At 44.0% G+C, this 15717-nt stretch overlaps 1 protein-coding gene across 1 annotated transcript in view; it reads left to right on the plus strand.

The window, feature by feature from the left end:
* Positions 1 to 1694: 1694 nt before the first annotated feature.
* fam222aa (family with sequence similarity 222 member Aa) overlaps positions 1695 to 15717 on the plus strand; it is a 52774-nt gene continuing 38751 nt past the window's right edge. Inside the window, exon 1 of the mRNA XM_053869618.1 lies at positions 1695 to 2487. The gene's annotated coding sequence lies outside the window, so the exon portion shown is untranslated. The remainder of the gene's footprint in view (positions 2488 to 15717) is intronic.

Here is a 15717-nt window from a genome sequence, read left to right on the forward strand (position 1 = left end):
AGCGCCGGACACAGCTGGCAAGACAAAACACCCACATCAGCTGCCACGACTGCATTTACAAAGTTGTAATAGGGGTTTTCAAATACACAAAGAAGAAGTCATCGACGCGCTTGTTTGAAATGGACAGATATGCTGACAATTTATGGGCACAATTTACTGAAGTGGTCATGAAACACACAGCTCTGTTTGTACCAGCTCAAGTTAAAGGTGCAGCGTTGTGTTCATTCTAAATGTCGTAAAGAAAACAATTTGTCTTTTCCGATCTTCTCTGAAGTGCCTCTGTTTTAATACTTTCCGTAATGGAAATACACTGCCTCGCCAAAAAAATAGTCATCACCAAAAAAAGGGTCATACACTCTAATATTTCGTTGGAGCGCCTTTAGCTTTGATTACAGCACGCATTCGCTGTGGCATTGTTTCGATAAGCTTCTGCAATGTCACAAGATTTATTTCCATCTAGTGTTGCATTAATTTTTCACCAAGATCTTGCAGTGATGATGGTAGAGTCTGAGCGCTGCGCAAAGCCTTCTCCAGCACATCCCAAAGATTTTCAATGAGATTAAGGTCTGGACTCTGTGGTGGCCAGTCCATGTGTGAAAATGATGTCTCATGCTCCCTGAACCAGTCTTTCACCATTTGAGCCTGATGAATCCTGGCATTGTCATCTTGGAATATGCCCGTGCCATCAGGGAAGAAAAAATCCATTGATGGAATAACCTGGTCATTCAGCATATTCAGGTAGTCAGCTGACCTCATTCTTTGAGCACGTAATGTTGCTGAACCTAGACCTGACCAACAGCAGCAACCCCATACCTATTTGCTTAGTTAAACCCAGGTGGCGACTTTTTTCGCAGTGAAACATATGGGCATTTTCTTCTGATCAACTAGACAGCAGACACTAAATCCTGGCACCCATGAGGAAGTGATAAAATCCAAGGTTCTCAAGGCAGAATCGTCACCAGGATTATATTCAAGCATGATGACCCACAACAGGTCTAGAATGTCAGGAAGACAGAGGCATACATTCTCTTCAGAGGAGGCAAATCATAGTGGGTAGTGAGGGAAAGGTGGCGCCTGAGATTGAAAGTTGAGTTGGCTGCCATGTTGGTTTGCTGTGTTGACAAAAAGAGCTGAGGCAAAAGGCAAAAATACTGTAGTTATGGCATGGGCTTCTTCATGCCATATGCTGCCCTTGAAACATGAACTCCAATGAGTGGAACAAAATAATAATTATTAGTAGTAGTAGTATTGCTGCTGCGTTGTTGTTCCATTGTGACATAAATTACGAGCAAGATTGATCATTTCTTATTTGAATTATATTTAAGTCAAATCCAATACTGTACTATTCAGGTCGCTTCTCCTTGGAACGTTTTTCGCTCATCGTCGCGCAACTCTTCAAACCTTTCGCCAGGAGCCAAGAAACGCGGTGACTCGCCGCAGGAGGTTCGCACCGTTGACTAAATATCCCCATCTGCGTTCTGTCATGACAGTTTATATCGAAGCCATTTTCACGGACAAACAACGTGGTTTCAGACGTTTGGACGCCGAGCGTCTCTATAGTAACAGCCCTTAATGTGCGCTGATTGGCCAGCCCGTGGGAATGTCTCCACTCCCGGCGCGCTGATTGGTCAGTGGGCGGTCTGAGCAGCCCGACAGTCCGCAGCGTTCCGGGTTATTGTCAGTCTCGGCAGCTCGGCACCAAGGCAGGACCGCATCCCGGAGCTACCCCGGTCGCCCCGCTCTTTAGTCACTCTTAACCACCCGCTGCTTGGTTAAACCACCAAAGAGAGCAGATCGGAGGGTCCCCGGGTCATTTCTGGACAGAGAAAGCCGGGAATCAGAGTCTGGATCCGGGGGAAAACAGCTGCCGGAGAAAGTGACGGACGGAGCGGAGCCTCTTCGCCGGGATTTAACATCACCTCGCAGCGCTACTGGATATCTCTGCCTGCTGCTCTGGCGCCGCCAGGTCACATTCACAGCGTATTTCCTCGATTATAACCTAACATTGACGTGGAACATTTCACCAAGCCACTTTATAAACCCTGCGTGGATTTCGGATTTACGCTTTGCATCCGTTGCCATTCGAAAATAACAAGATTGGAGATATTTTAAGACGCAACCGGGACGTTTTTTTTTGTATTATTCTGGAGGCAATACGCGAGAAGAGTGGTGCGCAGTTCTCCCACTCACTGACCTGCGCCTTTGCCCTCCACAAAAACACATTTTGGCAGCCGAGTGGAGAAAAAGGGCAAAGCTTATTAACTTTGCATGCTAGAGGCGAGAGGGTGGAATCTAATTCCAGGGGTTATATTTGCATACCATCGGATAAATCAACGTTTGACATCGACCGAGCAGCTGCTGGATTTTTTTTTTTTTATTATTATTTTTGGAGCTCAGAATGAATCTTTTTTTAATGCGCAGCAGAGAAGTATGAGCGTCTGAAACAACCTGCCTGGAGTTGCAGACTGGACTCAGGAGCGATTTATGGTAAATATACTCTCCAGAAATCTCCCACATCTGTGTTCTTCTCTTCATGAATAATGGCTTTTGGAGATGATAATAATGGCTGACTGTGTGTGCTGACTTTTTATATTCCCGCTGCTGTAAAATGGGGAGGAAAAGCTTTGATGTGTAATATTGGTCTTTTCAAGAATTGCAGCAATTAAGTGTTTTGTGAAGATGAATGCTCCGCAGGCAGAAGGTGCGAGTTCCTCTGTGTGTTTGTGTGTCTGAGCTGAGCTGAGCTGAGAGAAGGGGGGCCGGGGGGCGGGAGGGGGCCCACATCATGTCTGCAGCAATTAGTGCCTTTTCACCCCGGAGTGTTAATGAGACGTCTTTTTATAGTCTTCCTGCATATTATGACTATAGGCCTTTTCTCTGCGTATCAAAGAACTCATAAAATTCATGGAGATGCACAACTTGTGTCACGGAGGATGCTGTGTGCTGCAATGAACTCTCTGGAGGCAATTTGTCATTGTCCTGTGATTTCCTCTGCAAATTTGTCCCCTGTCTCGCAGTCTGGGATGCAAATAGAACAGTCTGATTATGCTGAACTGGATGTTTGGTTTGAATGTTGGCTGATAACTTCTGTGCTGCCTTGTGAAACAGTACTGTTTCACTGAGGCTGGAATTTCAAATGTGGACCACAGGAACAGAAGCCAGCTGTGTGTCATTAGCGCCGACATTTCTCTCGTACGACTCTTGAAGATGATGTCATGTTGTGGCTCATTAGTTATAGTTGAGTTACATTCTAGAACTCATTCTGCTTTTTTATATTTATTTATAATACATTTCTGCATTTTCGTCTCCCAAGTTTAAATTTCATCTACATTCATTCTTCAACTAAATTCATTTTGTGATGCACCTTCCACCCCCCTCTCTTTTTAAATTCATCCATCTTTCATGTGGCAAGGCTTGTTTGACACCACAACCAACAAGTCTATAAATGTTTCTCCCCACTTTTTAATGTTTAATATAAGCCATCAAGCTTTGACAGGAATATGTCATCAATCAAATTCCTCACTCAAGTTAATCATTCATCTTTTTATCATAACAGTGCAGAGTGGTTTCTAAAAGTTAGTTTTTCTCTCAGGGGTTCTCATACACATTGAGGCAGTGTTTCTGCTTGTACCCTCCCCTCAACCTGCCAATACATTTGTATTTTTCATGAAGTTTTACCTTTCAATTTTTTAAATTTCCTGTGTAGCAACACGCTTCTCCTATTGATGGGATTAGGAATGAAGAGCAAGTTTGTGTTTCGCCGTGATAAAGTATGTTATGCTACACTAAAAAAGAACGTTGTCATTTATCTCCATTACAGCAACACATTTAGAAATACTCTTTAATAATATCATATACCCTAACCTGTAGCAGTTCTTCTGTCAACTTTTATACTGTGTTGGTATTCAACAGAACCCGAAGTGTAAGTTATTTCAGTGAAGTTGACTCCAAGCCAGCAGTTGAAAGTTTCCCAGAGTTGAACTTTGTGTTGCTGAGGTTGCTCTGGTGTAACTTCATCGCTCTCAGCTCACATAAATGAGCCTGCGTTCGTGCAATATGCTGACTGCGCGCTAAACAAGGCAGATTTATCATTAAACTACAAACAAAGTGTATCTTCCAGGCTCCTGCAGTCAGTCTGTCTCCAGCAGACGGGCTGCTTGGTGAATGTAATATGGGCCCCTCTAGCAGGGCAGGCACCCCCACAGTCGGGGCACCTGCCATAGAGCCTTCCTGCCTGTATTGAATAAAACATCCAGTGATGTATGAGGCAGGGGCTGCACCCGAGGGGGCAGAACTGCCTCATTTACTTCCTCCACTCTGCGCCTATGACCTGCTGAGCAAATTGTGCTCATATTAGCTCTGCGGCTGCTCCTCACCTAAACAAATAGTCTCCCCAGCATAATGCTCGCCTTAACTCAACATGATGGTTGGACAAGGCGGGGGAACAGAGTGGCACAGTCGCTTTAATATCTAGGTCACTGAATTACCTTTTTTTATTTGTACTTTTTGCCGGTTTGTTGTTGTGATTTTCTTTTGTGAAGGGAACCTTGAAGTGCCATGCTGCCAGCTCTGGGCTTTACTCACGTTTCATCTCCTTCCCTGTGTTTCCTGTTGTTTTGTTGTTCGCTGTGATTCTTCAGAAATGTTTGCTGGTCAAAGTGTTTTCTGCTGTGTTGCTGAAACTCGTCAGTGATGTGTGTTCGTCTGCAAAGCTGCGGAAGCGCCAAGTTTTTTCTTCATCAGCCACCATTTATCCCTGATAGGTCTGAGTCAGGAGCCCGGCATGACACTGAGTTACAGTCTGGGAAAATCAGTAGTGCTACAGTGGCACCGAACGCCATCTCCACCAAGAATGTTATAGCAAAGTCCAAGTGACTTACATCTGTGCAAATGATATTGCTACTGTTTTTCTACTTGCCATGAAAGTCTGTGACAATCTACCTTTGTTTCTTGTCAAGTTTCCTGGTGAATTTTTACACACATTCCGATCGTTCCTAGTGGTCTAAGAGGAATCAGTCACATTTCCTATGATGCTCCTTTTATGTTATTCTTTCGTGAGTAACGCAGCCTGTAGTTTGAGCGGAATGTAAATGTCAGTATTCTCAATATTGCACCTAGTTGCAGGGTTCTTCTACTCTTTATAGACTAGACTAGAATCTCGTCCATATTCAAGCGTTACAAAAGTCATACATTTTTTATGTTATTTGTCATCAAATCTCATATTTTCTTCCATCTGCATCATTGTTTCCCTTTTTTGGAAGTTTCCAGTTTTCCAGTCACGATACTAAAGTTGCTCTACAACTTTGTATCGATTCCCTGGAAGATATTTGACAAGCGATACCATACCAAGACAAATATTAAGGATAAGGATTAAAAAAACATACAAATTTGGAAAAACATAATGCCACATAATTATATTAACTAAATAGAAAAAAAATTCAATAATCTAAAATTTACATGAATAGTAATAAAAAATGGCATTTTCACTAGCAAATGAGTGCAAAGTAAGTACCCCAACAGTGTGTTTTCAAACAATGGGATGTGAGAGCATGTTTTTGTTGTTTTTCAAACAGCAGTGGTCGAATTCATTTGTAATTTCTTAGTTACTAATTGACATTTTGCTGCTTCGGTCTGCCTCTTTAACAGAAGAACATGTTTGAGTCACATTTGCGAGCTAAGCCATGGCTAAAGGCTAACAAAGCGCAGCTAGCATGCTACTGTAGTCTGCGCTTGCCAGAGCTAATAACAACAGAGCAACATTAATGCGGCCACCAGCCAGATCAACATCAATATTTAGTTTGATACAGCACGGTGAATGATGAACAGGAACTTTACTAACCTGTCGGAAATCGTCACAAAGGCCAGGATGCCTGTGATGCCCTCCGCCTGCTGCGCTGCCTGCAGAGTTGTACCATGGATGTATCATGCATTGATATTTTTTAGTAGTTAGTTAGAAGATTTAGAAGTTAGTTTGAGGATGAGTTGTCCTTCTGAACCAATATTTGTCGATCCAGGACCCCGACTTCCGCATCCTTTGGCCTTACACAACCTTCAGAAACCATCACACCTTAAATTCCTGTCTTAATAAGAAACTGCATTGTCCCCCACAACACATGACAGAAAAAATAATTTGCATTATAATTTGGCATCAGTGTGATTGATTGGTGCTCAGCTGCCTCGGCGTCTAACTTATTAAAACGGCTGCCTGAAGTGAGTGAAGTGAGCAGAATATCGTTAAAGTTGCTGAAGTTTAATTTCCTGTGCCGTGTGTATTAATCTTTTTTAATCCCTGCATGGTTTGATTGTCTTGGAACTCACCCAGGGTGTGTGTGTGTGTGTGTGTGTGTGTGTGTGTGTGTGTGTGTGTGTGTGTGTGTGTGTGTGTGTGTGTGTGTGTGTGTGTGTGTGTGTGTGTGTGTGTGTGTGTGTGTGTGTGTGTGATGGCCGCCCGTCCACTGGTGCCTATTAATATCCTCTTTTATTGTTGTAAATTGATTGCATTTGAGGAACACGTTTACTGTCCAGACACCTCCAAGGTGTATCGCGAAATAGAACAAACCTACATGCTGTCATCGAAAAGAATAGACAGGACCTTGATATGTTTCCTGCTATGGCCTGAAGTTTCCTGCGAAGAAACAATGTCAGACACTTAAAGAAACACGGACATTTGATCTGAAAGCCTCGTCAACAGAAGCTCATTAGATTCCTGATCAAAGTGTTCCTGCCGACAGACTGTCTATTACTCTTTTCATGTGCAGACGCATAGAAGAGACGGCTCTTTTATTTTTTACTTATTATACATGATTTCATCGGAACCCTCGTGAGGTTTCTCTGGCACCGACATGAAAACGCATGAAAGAAAAGTGTTGCATACAAATCATCCCTCAGAAACAAACAGCCTTCAGCCGGACCGTGTGAGCGAAGAGAGGTGAGAAGTTTGTTGCTACCCAGCAGAGACGATCTGACGTTCACACACTGGGAGGGTTCTCTGTCATCTTTTGAGACTAGATTTGTGGCTTGTTGCATCAGGTGATGGGATTATCTTCAACCAACGGTTTCAGTCGTACAGCATTTGTTTCCACAAAGAGGCAGCATGGGTCAGGAGTCGACTTCCAGCTTGGACATAAAGGGTGTGTTAATAGTTGTGTGTCAGTCATCAAACTATTTTCAGAAAACACAAGGTTCCCCAGTTTCCGGCAGCGGCATTTCTGTCCCGGTGAACTGATGATGAACCTCACTGGAAGTTCAGTGAAAGCAGTTGTACTTTCATAATTACGCCAACCTAAAGTCTGTGTTCATCACCTGCATTTGTAATGGTATGCTCTGACCAATCCCAACAATATCTACACTTCATTCGCTAACACATTCTCATTCCTAACGCATCAAATGGCGACTATTTTGGCACCAAACTCAGCCTTCTGTGTTTCATGTTGACGTATTGGTAAAGTAAAATGTTTCCCGCATGACATTCCAAAGCGAGGCTGGAATTTGAACATGTATAGGAGATCTCATAACTACATCAATGATCCAGTGTTTCCACCAGGATTTTTTGAAACGTTCATATGTCCGGTGGGATGCGGACTTCAGTTGCAAGCAACAGGCTTCTTCTTTGTCGAAATCACACTGAAAACCACCTTAATGATGTCCGTTTCCGTGATGTTACATATTTTTTGCTGGTTCCAAATCCTTTTTTTTGACTTTTCTTCTTTTAAAAAAAAGATTTTAAGCCATGGCGGTGCGCCACTATTAAATATACTGAATGAGAAAAGCACCATCCAAAAACTTTTCTAAAAACGTGCCATGCTGCCCACAGCATCAGGAAGAACATGTGCCTCAATTGAAAGCATAAATGTGTGAATATACAACGATGATCCATCACCATAACAATAGTCGTAGTTTGACACCTAAGGAGATAAGTTTGGTGTGAAGTGACATCAGAAGTCCTCTATTGGATGCTAGCAAAGTTGGGCATTTCTCATGCTATTGTAAAGAAATAAGTAACGGAACCATTAACATGACATGTCGCCTCATCTGCACTGACCCCAAATCAGGAGTCTGTACCTTCCCCAACATCCTCACTTGTTCAATGTTACGTCTCCCTGAGCGGAGATGGTTGACCCGTGTTCTTATTGGACTCACTCAGTCAAGATCAGGCCAGCAGCTTGTGTTTTCTGCCTGATGCGCTGATGTCTCCGGAATGCCAGGGTCAAAGACACCGGAAGTCAGAGATGGAAAGGCATGTTGTTGTTTTGCTCCTCTTGTTTTGGGCTGAATATAGCTTATCTGACCCCTCATGTGATCCTATCGGCTATGGTGGTCATTGCTGGCAGCTCCTCCTCTGCATATCTGCAGCCACTTGGCACATGACGCCTCCCTCAAACTTCCACCCCTCATTGCTCTGTCTGGCTAAACAGAAGTCACGTCTCATCGCTGCCTCATGTTAATGTATGGCCTGTAATGTGGAAAGATTATGCCGGTTAGCGCTGCTCTCTGTTTGGAAATGCTCACTTGCATGTGAAACGCAGTCAGCAGAAGTTCATATGTGGTTAATGAGTGTGCCGTCGAACACAGCCAGAGGAGTGAGGGCGAGCGTGCCCCTTCCAAAGTGTTCTTGGAAGGAGAATAAAGCAGATCTGACAAGCTCTCTAGCAGCGAATTTGCTCTCCTTAAAAACAATGCCGCTCTTGCCTTCCTCATGGTCACATTGATTTGTTCTGGGTGACAGTGCAGGCTGCTGTGAAATCACTCCAGCGCCATTGATCTCAAGGAGAGGAGGAGGACTGAGAGTCTGGCGACAGTGAGCAACATGGGAAAATCCTCCGCCTGCCCTCTCCCACCTCCGCCTGCAATAAAGCAAGGGCCAGTATCAGCTGCTATCAGATGAGTGGAGCTGTACATCTGCAGCTTTGTGCCGCAGACTTGCTTTGATTTGTTTTGGAGGCCTGTACGGGCTGTATGATTTGCTATTGTGGCGCTCCATGTTTCACATTATCAGCTGAACTCTTTATTGCCAGTGTTTTCCATGCCAGGAGCGGGGCTGTGTTTTATCTCATGCAGGCCCCTGATTAATCTCCCCCTCCATGCTGGTGTACTTTAATCTTGAATGGGAGATATCTGATTCTCCTCGGCTATTGAGGAAGATCAAACTTTAATGGAACAAGGAACCGCACATCATCCTAATCTCCATCTCCCTGCATTTTGGTCGGCTGCTCCCCCCGAGGCTTTGTAGCTTTCTGCAGAAGCAGGAAATACATCAGTCAGATAAGATGTTTTCTCTTCATGATTCAGTAATTTATTCCCTGTTGACAAAAGCCGCCACTTTACCTCTCTGCCGTCGCTTCCTTGTTGACTCTGAGGAGCACGTGACCTGAGAGATCGGCGCTGGTCATTGATTGGTGACAGATGGATGCAAAAGCTGATGTAGAAATTGTTTACTTACTAACTTGCAAGATGTTCGGCTCCAATCTAACCCGTGTGGATCTGCGTCCTTTTTTGTGTGGCGTTCTTGTACCCCTCTATACTTAATCCTGGCACTCCGGATTCCTCTCATAGAGCAGAAAGGTTAGTTGATGACAGCGTGTGTGTGGCTTTGTGTAGCTATACTTGTGGGAACTAATTCTTGGAAACAAACCTTCTTGTGCGGACCTTTAGCTGGTCCTCTTTAGTCCAGGTCTCAAGTTGAGGATTAAAACTTCAAAATAACTGGGTTATTTTAGTTGGGTTTCAGTTTGGTTCAGTGTCTGGTTTTGGTTTTGGATAGTTAGGTTCAGGATGAGAGGCTGGGGAAAGCGTTATGGCAATGAGAGGTCCTCACAAGGACAGAGATACATACGTTTGTGTGTGTGTCTCCTCCGATATGTTCATGGTGCCCTAAGCCTCTTGACAGCTGGGATAATAAGAGCTTCAAAAGGATTGAAAAAATGTCATTAAAAATAAGTATTTATTTACAGTTTAGATGACTCTCATTCAGGCAACAGGTAGAAGATTCATTGTTATCATCTGCTTGTTATACACATGTAAATTCAACCAAGAATTTAATATCTCAATATTCATGCCAGATATCTCGATATTGATGAGATATGAGTTTCCTCACTGACATCTGCACTAAAGCTTTTTCTTATTCTGATAAATATGAACATCATAATACAAGGATGCAGGGTGTCAGATGCTTGCCATTGGCTGGCTTCAGTTGTCAGTCAAGGGCCAGCAGAAAATGGGGTTTATGGTTGGCTGCTCTTGACTGTCCATTGAAAGGCAAGTACCAAACCACTGCTCACATGTGGATGTAGGTACAGTAACTAAATTTGTTGCTGTAGCCCTCGGTGAAGAAGTCACCTTCCAGATCTCATGTGTAAAACACAAAGTCACTCGACATGAAAATGAAAATTGTCAAAAGACCATTTCATTTTTACTTCTCTCATGGAACCACCGCCCCAGTAGATGAAAGAAAGCGCCTGCCCCAGTTTAAGAGGGTTTAATGTGCTTCTTTCACAGTTCAGTCGCCCTACAGGAAACATTGTGGGCCTCTGTGTTTATTGACGTGGCTTCGTTGGACGTCATCTGTCTATAATCGCCCGAGGAGAAACGCATCAGCTGCACAGACACATCAAGGTTCAATGCCTTTGATTACACTACAGCCAATCCAGGAATTAACTATCGACTCGCACTTCCTCCTCCCGCGCCTCCGTATGACTGAATAATGCTGCTCATTGTGCCAGAGTGTAGCTGGCTGCATATTGTTACAAATGCACAACACTTACTGGGTGTCTCACCTCCCACAGATGGTTTGTGTCCGTGACAAAAAGAGGCTATTACCCAGTTCTATGGCCGTGGCTGTAAAGTAATGAAATTTCCACTGACTGGAGAAAACAATGTTGTCTTGGGCTGGATTGTAATTGCTGAAGCCACCTCACCCAGACTTTATCGTGAATGCAACGCAATTTAATAAAACCCTGGAGATTTGTATCATTTATTGCCTGGGACCCGGCCGCAGATAAAACTCATTTAATTTAGTTGTTGGGTTTTAACCCAGCCAGAACCCACTCGCATGGAGCTTGCTCATGACCCACAGGGATGCATTGAAAGGCTCTACAGCTGTGTTGTTCTCCAGAAAGTCACCATACCCTTAATGTAAACGGAGACAAGGGCCGGAATTTCCGTTTTTTTTCCTCTCATCTTATTATTTGTGTCAAGAAATCTGAAGCATATTAGGCCCCGGGGCCAAAGAGCCTCTCTGTGCCTGCTCTAACTCACATGGAGAAACATAGGAACATTGACATGAGGACATGTATGAACACACACACACTCTCTCTCTCTCTTCCCCTCACACACACACACACACACAAACACTCCTAGCCCTGTTTTATTACCTCCTGCCTGCTGCTGGAATTGCTTTCCTCCCTCGAGTGAGCCAGGCAAAGCCGGCTTTATTGTGTTAACCTATTTGTGTGTCAAGAGCGATTGCAGCGTTCTTTATCTCTGTTTGTATTCGGACGGAGAGACGGCAGAGAGAGAGGCGGATAGAGCGAGGACGGGAGCGACAGGAGGGGGTTTACACCGGAGCCAGGCAGCAGAGTTAGACGTATGGCCGGTCACCTCACTCCACTCTGGAGGATAATGACTGGTTGCTTAGCAATAACCTCCCCATCCCTCCCGCATCCCAACCTGCATCCAGAGTGATCACTTTTCCCTCTAAGAGAAGTCATATACAATTATGAGTCCACTTTCCTGTCGCACTTAAATATCTGCCTAATGGCCTGCTATTCAGGAACCTCATCTAGAATCGCTCTTTTGTTGTCTGGTTGACTTGATGCTTCACAAGTGGCTGTCAAGTCTTCTACTAACCGGCCATGTCAGATCATAGCTTCTCAGCTCCAACTGTTGCTGTACAGTATGGGGATTGTTGGGCACTGTTTAAAACAAGGGCAGGCAATTCAAGGGGCCACATTATATACTGTGATTGTTGTGAGGAGCCGTCAACCCAAAAAGTTATATGGACCGAAGAAAAAGAGTCTCTGAATTTGACATTTTAATAAACTAAATGGGAGGGAAGGAAAAACAAAGACTAATGAGCACCAATGAGCTCATGAGGGCCATGTGAATGCAGGCAAAGGGCCACATTTGGCTTCAGACCCTGAGTTTGACATGAACGTCCCACGTTTGTTTGCACAGAGAGTTGCACATTTGGAACTATGGACTCTGCTGACATAGATCAATTTCCAACATTAATATTTCGTGTGAAGAAACTATTGCTTTGTTTTTGTTTCAAACGAACTGAAGATTCGAAATTGCATTGGATGCGATTCCTGCTCCAGGAATCAACCATGAAGCCTTCCTTGCAGTGTTTGATTTATTTTAGTAATTTGCTTGTATGTTGTGTTTTGTAAAGCCAAATCTATGGTGCGCGCGGCGCATTAGCATTAGCTGACCAGCACTAGTGCTACGATAAATAAGATTAGAAGTCTGCAGACATGAGAAGTGGTTTTTCTTATGTCTGAAAGTGTACTGGAATTGTCGCTTATCTTCCATTAACACCCTCAATGTGTTTGTCAGCATGTGTGAGTGGAAACCGCTGCTGATGGCGGCAGCTCCCTGACCTCTGACCGGCGCAGTGCTGCAGTGGTGTGGCCCACTGCCTCCACGCCCGCTGCTGCTTCTCCCTCTGATGGAGACCGTGGGGCAGTAAATGCCTCCTCCTGTGGGCTCTTAGTTTTATTAACATTTTTATTGAGTTGAACAAATTGCTGACCTTTTGCGACATAATGAATGAGCCAATGGGAAAAATGAGAGTTTTGGCAGAAGGCTCCGAGTTGTGTGGTGGATTTCTTTTCTGTGTGTTCAGCAGGTGACAGCTTTTAAGACCGCTGATTGTTTTATGAACAATTTCATTAGTTTAGCAAAGAAACGTCTCCGGGCTGTGCTTTATCAACGCCGCCCTGCAGCCTATCACGTATCAGTTTTTTGGGAGGTTTTATGTCGGTGGATGAAGATATAACATCTGAACATGACCCTAATTTAAAGTGCCTTTCATGCCTGGCAGTCACTGATGTTGGCACAAAGTCCACAGTCGATTCAGTGCTCAGCCAATTACCCTCTCTGCTTTTGAAAATACATTTTTCACTCCTGCTTCTACTTTATGAAGAAGTTCAAAAATTAATTTGTAATTCTCTTTGACGTCCGTGTTAAAGTCTCACTTGTTTACGCCGTTGAAAACCCTGCCATCGAATTAAATGCTGTGAATTATGAATGCTAACCAGTTGGTGGTGCATTAGACTGTTTTTTTTGCTCTACTGGAAAAAAAAAAACAGTTTGTTCATCGAGCTTCCTTAAATAGCGTCGGCCATGTTTGGTATTTACCCATCTGTGCTCGCTGTCTGTATCCTGCTCATTGCCATCTTTCCTGATCCAGCCTCATGCACCATTGGTAAATGTGACAGCTCTGAACGTCCTGGGAACTTCATACGGAAAGACTAAACACCCAGTAGCGTCCCCCGCCCCCATCACGCCGGCATGCTTCTGTGGCTGCGTCTATAGGAACAGCTGTCCAGCTGTCACCGCAGCCAGCCAGTCAGTCAGACGCTCTCCAAGGCAACATCTGTAGAGAGTGAAGGGCAGCCAGCGTGGCCCGCTCATCCCTGAAGACCGCGGAAGTGTGTCAGGCTGCACATTATCACTGACCACATCAAGCGTGTGACTGAGTTTTGATTGAACATCATATGCTAGTTTGCCTCTTGCAAAAGACTTCAGGCTGTTTCTGTCATTCTTGCGCTTAAGTCTGCTCCTGAAAATATTTCTCGTCCCCCCACAGTTCAAAAACATAGAGGTCAAATGGTGAGGAAATGGTGACCATTTGTCTGTGACTTGGCCAGGGTGTCCGCTGACCTTCACCCAATATAGCTTATGAACTGGCACGGTGGGAATGAGCGACAAAACTGCCGTCAGAAAGTGACAGCAGTTTTAACTGTTTACTTCATTCATAGGCAAAGTTGTTTATTTATTTCAAAGCCCACCATTATCTCTGTCCATTTTTCCAGAGAATATTGCTCTCCAAAAAACCCTAGTCACCTTTTCCTTTTTTTTGTAACATTAATAAATACAGTTTTGGAGTTCAATTTTAGTATTTTTATCACTGCTGTCTGTGATAAGCTCTCGTGTAGTTTCAGTTCAACCTCTAGGCCAGCGAGCCACATCCATCTTGTGATATGATTATAAATGGCCATTGACACCACTTCATAATGTCTATTAATGTCCTGCTGGTAAAAGTCACCACCACCTCTCATCATTCAAGTCCCATGGTGCACTACTTCTCTCCACTTTTTTTTTAGTCAAATGTGTTTGTAAATAAATAGGAAATGCTACTTCCTTTCAAATATTTAAAATAAAAACACATTTTTATTTTGAATTACCTTCTCAATTAAATATTGAGTGATGGAATGATTTGAGTTGCAGGTGAACACACATTCTAAGAAGCCCAACACATTATCACCTCCATTAGTAGCCATTTGCCTGACAATAGAAATGTGTATGTGTGTGTAGGTGTGCACCTGTTTTTGTCTGTGTTTCCAAACAAAATCCCAGTGAGCAAGATGCAATGGCCTGGAACTGACGAGAACCCACTGGGAGAGTCTCTCCTTGATGTAGCCCCCCTCTACTTCCCTTCTCCTCCATCTTTTCCTCCTGGCAGAGGAGCAACATGAAGCTGGAGTATGTGTGTGTGTGTGTGTGTGTGTGTGCGTGTGTGTGTGCCAGCCCTGCTAGTGCAGAGTTGAAGAGCGCTCCCGTCCCCTCTGTCAGCCACAAACGTAGATCAGGGAAAAACACATGGGACTCTGTTTGGGGATGAGCAAAGGGAAAGAAGAGAGCAGCTGTTGTGAGTACTTCACCAGCTCACTCCTGTTTTTTTTTTGTTTTTTTTTACACTTTCTGTTGTCTTCTCTGAGTCTTCACTTACCTTCTATCCTGCTGATGTTTGCTGTATCTTTAAAATAGAACAGAAGAAAGAAACAAAAGAAAATCTGATCCAAGTTATATCAGGCTTTTCATTCAACGCTATCGAACAGCATGCTTCTTCCACTCTACTGTGGGACTTAGCTTGCTCTGACTTTTTTATAGTTTTACTCTGAGTCTCTCCGGGTGTGACCGACCTACCTAAACCTCATGACCACAGGTGGTGGTCGGCAGCTAGATAGATCGGTAAAACTGCCTTCAGGCGCAGCTCTTTCTTCACCAGGACCAGATGATCTGTCAGTGTTTCCTCACTTTTCTCCATGATACTTTGCCTATACTTTCCAGCCCAATACTCCCCAAGACTGTGTTGAACATTTTTGGGCCCAATGCCTGATCTAGATTCCTCACAGACAGCAATGCGATCAAATATCTAGTGATGACGAATATGAGAGTGAGAAAAGACGTTTGCGCTCATGAGCTTTGAGATGCTTTGTGTGCCTCAGCTACTCTTTCTGGATGAGCTAGAGAAGTACAGCTCTGACTCTTCCACCCGCTCGCTCTCTTCTCTAACGTCTCTGCCACCGTCTGTCCGGCTTGTGCTTGCTGAATTTATAAGGGACAATTATTCAACAATAATTCCTGCGATGTGCACTGTGGATGTGTAATTATTTAATTAGTCCTTTTGATAGCTGGAGCCAGACAGATGCAGACGGCGACAAGCTGCAGGCGAAGCTTGATGGCTGGAGCTGAGCGACTGCCCAGGGATCTCAA

The sequence above is a fragment of the Synchiropus splendidus genome, chromosome 7, assembly GCF_027744825.2.
Source record: "Synchiropus splendidus isolate RoL2022-P1 chromosome 7, RoL_Sspl_1.0, whole genome shotgun sequence".
Taxonomy (NCBI): Eukaryota; Metazoa; Chordata; class Actinopteri; order Syngnathiformes; family Callionymidae; genus Synchiropus; species Synchiropus splendidus.